Source organism: Mirounga leonina, unplaced genomic scaffold (assembly GCF_011800145.1).
Source record: "Mirounga leonina isolate KUSES-001 unplaced genomic scaffold, KU_Mleo_1.0 Mir_168, whole genome shotgun sequence".
Taxonomy (NCBI): Eukaryota; Metazoa; Chordata; class Mammalia; order Carnivora; family Phocidae; genus Mirounga; species Mirounga leonina.
The window spans coordinates 66,626,730-66,635,253 of NW_023270426.1; positions in this window are offsets into that span (position 1 = coordinate 66,626,730).

Consider the following 8,524-nt stretch of genomic DNA (forward strand, 5'->3'; position numbering starts at 1 on the left):
ATTTATTTATTTATTTATTTATTTATTTATTTATTTATTTATTTATTGTTATGTTAATCGCCATACATTACATCATTAGTTTTTGATGTAGTGTTCCATGATTCATTGTTTGTGTATAACACCCAGTGCTCCATGCAGAACATGCCCTCTTTAATACCCATCACCAGGAAGTGTGTGATTCTGTCTCCCAATAGGCAGAAAAGTCCTAAATCAATTAGTATCTAACCTCTTCAAATAGCTAATGCCCTTCATTGGTCACCTACTCTAGTATCTAATAATCCAAATAGTGGTAAATAAATTAAAAAATAAACAAGGTTTGGGGTTTTTAATCTATATATTGTGTCCATTTTAGTTTACGTAATATCAACAAACACTTATTGCTTACATTTCTTCCGATGTGCAGACAAGAATATTAGGTGGTGCACATGTAGTTTATTCAGGTTACGCATGGTGCTAGTGGGACCACACTTGTAAAATCAAGCTCCCAAATGTTCAGTTAATATAAACCTATTATCTGGTCACAGAGTGCTTACCAAATCCTGGCACTACAAAATTAAAGATATCCTTTTCTAGGAGAAAAGGAAAACCAAGCAAGAGATTATGGCTCCATTAGACAAAAGAATCAAGGTGCAAACCCTACAGAAAGTGAGCAAGTACCCTCTAAGGGAAAGACACAAGTCATCTACCAACTATCATTCCATCAAGTTCTCCCCCTCTGCACACCTGATAGAGAAATTCTGATCACTAATTAGGTGCCTATAATTCTGAGCCTTTTAAAGCATTATTCGGATTAAAATTTCTTTGATTTACTGCCACATTCTAATAACAGAACATGTGGCAGGACCTAGGAGCTTCATTTCTAACACTATTCAATTGTTTTACTCTTATGCTGACATCATTTAAACAGAGGCTTCATTATATCCTTCCTTACAGCTTACCCTAATGAACACCCCATACAGATACTTTTTAAAAAACAACAGTGTTCCCCATTGCTGCAAATAATTTTTATATTGGATGAATCTTGGCTGCCCAAGAATAATAAAAGGGAAGAAGAAAAAGAGGTGCCAGAACAGTTGATAGACTCTGGTGGCCAAAGTTTTAAAAATATAATTCTTTCTCTGAAGGCAGATACCAAATACTATATTTTTATCACTAATGTCTTTAAATTGTTATTTTTTTATTTGAATGTTATATTCCTGATCCAGTCAATGTGGTCTGAATTGTGACATTAGATAACTGTTTGACTTACTTTGAAAATGAGGGTGCAAGGGAATAATCTTCAGCAACTGAAGATTTTTATAGATACTGTTAGTAATTACTGTAGTTTCATAAATGTTTTTAAGTGCTCAATTTTAAAAGATTTTATTTATTCATTTGAGACAGAGAGAATGAGAGAGAGAGAGCACATGAGAGGGGGGAGGGGCAGAGGGAGGAGCAGACTCCCCGCCGAGCAGGGAGCCCGATGCGGGACTCGATCCCGGGACTCCAGGATCATGACCTGAGCCGAAGGCAGTCGCCCAACCAACTGAGCCACCCAGGCGCCCTTTAAGTGCTCAATTTTAAAAAGCAATTGAGACTTTTGGGAATAGAGAGTAAAACTAATTTTAATGTATCGAATTACTCCAAATTTTTCTACAGTTTTTACTTAGAAAGAACTCATACATCTGTAAATTTAAGAGTTTTAAATTTTTAGGTTATTTCATTAATTTTGTGGAGGAGATGCACATTTTTTCACAAAAGCAAAACCTCTGAAAGAAGCAGAGTTGCTGAACTGGTCCTATTTTATCTAACTGGATTTTAAATAGGAGTATATAATTGAAGATCATGTTCTATCTTTTTATTCTCATTTGGAATATTATGAATACAACTGAAGATTTTACTGTGACTGCCAAGTCCTAAGCACATGTTGACACCTGTCAAAATTAAAATGCAGGCAATCTTCATTATTTATGGAATCTGTACTTGCTAATTTGCCTAGTCACTAAAATTTATTTGTAACCCCAAAATCAAGACTTGCTGTGCTGTTGAGGTCACTCAGAGACATGTGCAGAGCAGCAAAAAACTGAATCATCTGATGGCCACATTCCTAACTGAAGTTGAACAAGGTGACACTCTGCCTTCTTGTTTCAGCTCTCATACTATAAACAAGTGTTCTTTCTGTGGTCTATTTAGTGCCATATGTGTTTCACATTTTTGTGCTTTCTGTTGGTCATTTTGCTGTTTAAAATAGCCCCCAAGTAAAGTGATACAGTTCTGTCTAGTGTTTCTAAGCACAGGAAGACTTGATGTGATTCACACAGAAAGTATATGTGTGAGATAAATTTCTTTAAGGAGTGAGTTATAGAGCTGGTGGGCCATGAGTTCAATGTTAATGCATCAACAATGTATGTTAAATAAGGTGTCTCTAAACAGAAACACACATAAAAGAAGGTATGTATTGGTCAATCATAACATTGATCAGTGTTGTGATCAGAGGCTCACAGGGACCTTTGTTGTCCCTTTGTTCAGTATTCATTAATTCAGTGTTTGTGGCAACTTGAGAGAACATCCCTACTGCAAATAATGAGAATCTTCGGTAAGTACTTGTGGTCAGAATTAGTCCATGAATGATCAGATGATGGGTACAAGATGCCTTCAGTTGATCTTTAACCTCTTCCCACTCAACCAAGAGCTCTGCTAGCTTTACCTTCTATCCCTACCTCATTTTTTGACCATTTGTTAACTTGGGGTCTCCTAATTGAAATCTGAAGCCTCCCTGGGATTTCTATAAATACCCAAGTATATGTTTTCTTGTTCACCCCTGGGGCTCATTCCACTGGTTCTGAGGATTCCATTCCGTCTATGGACTGCCTTACCAGGCCATTTCCATTAAAAATTATAATACACAAAAATCTCATATAAGCCATTGATGAGGTTAGTGATATTGCTCAAGTTTGGGAGCTGTGGAACAAGACAGGATCACAGTTTAGGAAAACAAGCAGCTTTTCAGTAAGACATATGCTTTCTTATTCTTGAGATATCCTTTAGCCATAACACCACTGGAGAACTTTCAGAGCTTAGTCTTCCTCCATTATTCCTTAGTGTCACACCATACTCCATATCTATTTCCCCTCAGGAGCAAAAAAATATATTTTATTGTCTCCTATAGAGAAGTTTACTATCCCATTCTTTTGTCCTGGAGCAATAGAAGCCATACCTTAAGAGTTTCACCATCTATACCAATGGCCTACCAAGGTCTTTTTCTGAACCCGAAGTAAAAGTTCTCTCCCTAATAGGAATTCTGTTGCCAGCTGTTGAATATGAGACTTAGAGAGGTTAGTACCTTTTCAGTACCATAGAGCCAGTACACGGTGGAGCCAGGATTGTAGCCCATGCACTTGGACTCCACAGACTGTTATCTTAACCCCCAAATTCTAATGTGTCCTCTTCACAAATACTATCCCTTCTTCCCCTTGATATCCTACCTTACATGTAAATACTCACTAACTTCACCTTCTTCATCTTAATTCTAATGTTAGGAGGCCTGGCTTCATACAAGCAAGACTACATCATCTGGCATAAGCAAAACAATGGAAAGGAAAACTTAATGTATTTTCTGATAGACATAGAAAGGAACAAGCAAAAGAATATATAGAGGCTTGTGGTATGTAGTAGAGAGGATAGAAGAACTTGTATTGATTTCAGGGTCAAACTTGTGCAGTAGGATCATGCTTTGTAAACACCATCTACTCAAAACACATAGCAATAATGGGTGAACTATTTTTTAAGAGGGGGGAGGGGTAAAGGGAGAGGGAGAGGGAGAAAGAGAATCTTTTTTTTTTTAAAGATTTTATTTATTTATTTGACAGAGAGAATGAGATAGAGCATGAGAGGGGGGAGGGTCAGAGGGAGAAGCAGACTCCCTGCCGAGCAGGGAGCCTGATGCGGGACTCGATCCCGGGACTCCAGGATCACGACCTGAGCCGAAGGCAGTCGCTCAACCAACTGAGCCACCCAGGTGCCCAAGAGAGAGAATCTTAAGCAGGCTCCATGCCCAGTATGGAACCCAACATGGGGCTCAAACATACAAACCTTCGATCATGACCTGAGCCAAAATCAAGAGTCGGGTGCTTAACCAACTAAGCCACCCAGGTGCCCCTAATAATGGTGAAATATTAAGAGAAACCCCCCCCAAAAAAATGCATTCAAATTCATGTAAAAGATAATATCCATACTATCCAAAGAGTAGATAGGGTCTGAAGTGTCAAGTGTTTTGCCATCCATGTCAGAAGGGAGCAATTGCCACCAGAAATTTGACTCCTGTGGAGGAAGGGATGCTGAAAGTGTTTCATGCAAGATGGTAGTGTCACTGCTTAACATCAGGGCCTTATGTGAGTTCTCTCACATGTAAAAGGAAGCAGACTTGCTGATGGGGATTTTAGCTTTATCAGTAACAGTGAGCCTAAGGAAAAAGGCAACCTTGGTGCTAGAAGCTAAGCTAAACTGCTTACTGGGTCTTCCATACTCCTACATATCAGTGGAGTAGTTTACTAGTTTTTCACTGGGGGCCCAGAGAACTAAGTGGAAGCAACCATAAAACAGTCGATAGTACAGGGGGATAAAGAAAACAAAAAAACAAACAAAAGCATTCAAAATAAGCCTGCAAGTTCTAAAAGACAGCGAGAGAGAGAGAGAGAAACTGAAAACAACAAAAACCATGAGGAAAATAGATTACCCTGGAGGTGGAATTTATTTTATAAAACATAAAAATGAGCTTGAAATTATGTATGGAGGATTTCAAAAAGAGATGAAGGTACAACATCCATTTAGAAATAACAAGACATCATGAAACCAATACAGGCAGAAAGGATATAAGATCAAGTTGATATTTAAAAAGATTATGTGGGTATGTAAGCTCCTACCACACCTTATTTTCTTGCAAATAACGACTATAAACTCCGAATAAAATACAAAAAGCAACAATCTGAAGGCACCAGAGAGAGAACCAAAGTAAGTCTTAATACCCATTTTTTAACAACTTTTAGCCCAAAAGCAAGTAGAAGTTGATGCTGTACAAGGTGGCTAAGATTCCAGTAGGAAAAAACACAATCTTTTTCAACTGAAGAACCAAAGGATAGAGTTCAAAGAAATCACAAACAGTGGAGAGTTGGGAGGAGGATAAGTCTGTGAAAAAGAAACCAGACAAGGAAATCCCCCAATTTTTTTTTATTCTTATGTTAATCCCCATACATTACATCATTAGTTTTAGATGAAGTGTTCCATGATTCATTGTTTGTGCATAACACCCAGTGCTCCATGCAGAATGTGCCCTCCTCAATATCCATCACCAGGCTAACCCATCCTCCCATCCCCTCCCCTCTAGAACCCTCAGTTTGTTTTTCAGAGGCCATGGTCTCTCATGGTTCGTCTACCCCTCTGATTTCCCCTGCTTCATTCTTCCCCTCCCACTACCTTCTTCTTTTTCTTTTTTTTTTTCTTAACATATATTGCATTATTTGTTTCAGAGGTACAGATCTAAGATTCAACAGTCTTGCACAATTCACAGCGCTTACCAGAGCACTACCCTCCCCAGTGTCTATCACCCAGTCACCCCATCCCTCCCACCCCACCCCCCACTCCAGCAACCCTCAGTTTGATTCCTGCAATTAAGAATTCCTCATATCAGTGAGATCATATGATACATGTCTTTCTCTGTTTGACTTATTTCACTCAACATAATACCCTCCAGTTCCATCCACGTCGTTGCAAATGGCAAGATCTCATTCCTTTTGATGGCTGCATAATATTCCATTGTATATATTTACCACTTCTTCTTTATCCATTCATCTGTCGATGGACATCTTCGCTCTTTCCACAGTTTGCCTATTGTGGACATTGCTGCTATAAACATCGGGGTGCACGTACCCCTTCAGATCCCTACTTTTGTATCTTTGGGGTAGATACCCAGTAGTGCAATTGCTGGATCATACGGTAGCTCTATTTTCAACTTTTTGAGGAACCTCCATACAGTTTTCCAGAGTGGCTGCACCAGCTTGCATTCCCACGAACAGTGTAGGAGGGTTCCCCTTTCTCCACATCCCCACCAACATCTGTCGTTTCCTGACTTGTTCATTTTAGCCATTCTGACTGGTATGAGGTGGTATCTCATTGAGGTTTTGATTTGGATTTCCCTGATGCCAAGCGATGTTGAGCACTTTTTCATGTGTCTGTTGGCCATTTGGATGTCTTCTTTGGAAAAATGTCTGTTCATGTCTTCTGCCCATTTCTTGATTGGATTCTTTGTTCTTTGGGTGTTGAGTTTGATGAGTTCTTTATAGATTTTGGATACTAGCCCTTTATCTGATATGTCATTTGCAAATATCTTCTCCCATTCTGTCAGTTGTCTTTTGGTTTTGTTGACTGTTTCCTTTGCTTTGCAAAAGCTTTTTATCTTGATGAAGTCCCAATAGTTCATTTTTGCCCTTGCTTCCCTTGCCTTTGGCGATGTTTCTAGGAAGAAGTTGCTGCGGCTGAGGTCAAAGAGGTTGCTGCCTGTGTTCTCCTTTAGGATTTTGATGGACTCCTGTCTCACATTGAGGTCTTTCAACCATTTGGAGTCTATTTTTGTGTGTGGTGTAAGGAAATGGTCCAGTTTCATTCTTCTGCATTGGCTATCCAATTTTCCCAACACCATTTGTTGAAGAGACTGTCTTTTTTCCATTGGAGATTCTTTCCTGCTTTGTCAAAGATGAGTTGACCATAGAGTTAAGGGTCCATTTCTGGGCTCTCTATTATGTTCCATTGATCTATGTGTCTGTTTTTGTGCCAGTACCATGCTGTCTTGATGATGACAGCTTTGTAATAGAGCTGGAAGTCCGGAATTGTGATGCCACCAGCTTTGCTTTTCTTTTTCAACATTCCTCTGGCTATGCGGGGTCTTTTCTGGTTCCATACAAATTTTAGGATTATTTGTTCCATTTCTTTGAAAAAAGTGGATGGTATTTTGATGGGAATGCATTGAATGTGTAGATTGCTCTAGGTAGCATTGACATCTTCACAATATTTGTTCTTCCAATCCATGAGCATGGAACGTTTCTCCATTTCTTTGTGTCTTCCTCAATTTCTTTTATGAGTATTTTATAGTTTTCTGAGTACAGATCCTTTGTCTCTTTGGTTAGATTTATTCCTAGGTATCTTATGGTTTTGGGTGCAATTGTAAATGGGATTGACTCCTTAATTTCTCTTTCTTCTGTCTTGTTGTTGGTGTATAGGAATGCCACTGACTTCTGTGCATTGATTTTATATCCTGCCACTTTACTGAATTCCTGTATGAGTTCTAGCAGTTTTGGGGTGGAGTCTTTTGGGTTTTCCACATAAAGTATCATATCATCTGCAAAGAGTGAGAGTTTGACTTCTTCTTTGCCAATTTGGATGCCTTTCATTTCTTTTTGTTGTCTGATTGCTGTGGCTAGGACTTCCAATACTATGTTGAATAGCAGTGGTGATAGTGGACATCCCTGCCGCGTTCCTGACTTTAAGGGGAAAGCTCTCAGTTTTTCCCCATTGAGAATGATATTCACTGTAGGTTTTTCATAGATGGCTTTTATGATATTGAGGTATGTACCCTCTATCCCTATACTCTGAAGAGTTTTGATCAAGAAAGGATGCTGTACTTTGTCGAAAGCTTTTTCTGCATCTATTGAGAGGATCATATGATTCTTGTTCTTTCTTTTGTTAATGTATTGTATCAGATTGATTGATTTGCGGATGTTGAACCAACCTTGCAGCCCAGGGATAAATCCCACTTGGTCGTGGTGAATAATCCTTTTAATGTACTGTTGGATCCTATTGGCTAGTATTTTGGTGAGAATTTTTGCATCCATGTTCATCAGGGATATTGGTCTGTAATTCTCCTTTTTGATGGGGTCTTTGTCTGGTTTTGGGATCAAGGTAATGCTGGCCTCATAAAATGAGTTTGGAAGTTTTCCTTCCATTTCTATTTTTTGGAACAGTTTCAGAAGAATAGGTATTAATTCTTCATGAAATGTTTGGTAGAATTCCCTTGGGAAGCCATTTGGCCCTGGGCTTTTGTTTTTTGGGAGATTTTTGATGACTGCTTCAATTTCCTTAGTGGTTATAGGTCTGTTCAGGTTTTCTATTTCACCCTGGTTCAGTTTTGGTAGTTGATACATCTCTAGGAATGCATCCATTTCTTCCAGGTTATCTAATTTGCTGGCATAGAGTTGCTCATAATATGTTCTTATAATTGTTTGTATTTCTTTGCTGTTGGTTGTGATCTCTCCTCTTTCATTCATGATTTTGTTGATTTGGGTCATTTCTCGTCTCTTTTTGATAAGTCTGGCCAGGGGTTTATCAATCTTGTTAATTCTTTCAAAGAACCAGCTCCTAGTTTTGTTGATCTGTTCTACTGTTCTTTTAGTTTCTATTTCAAAGATTTCTGCTCTGATCTTTATTATTTCTCTTCTCCTGCTGGGTTTAGGCTTTATTGCTGTTCTTTCTCCAGCTCCTTTAGGTGTAGGGTTAG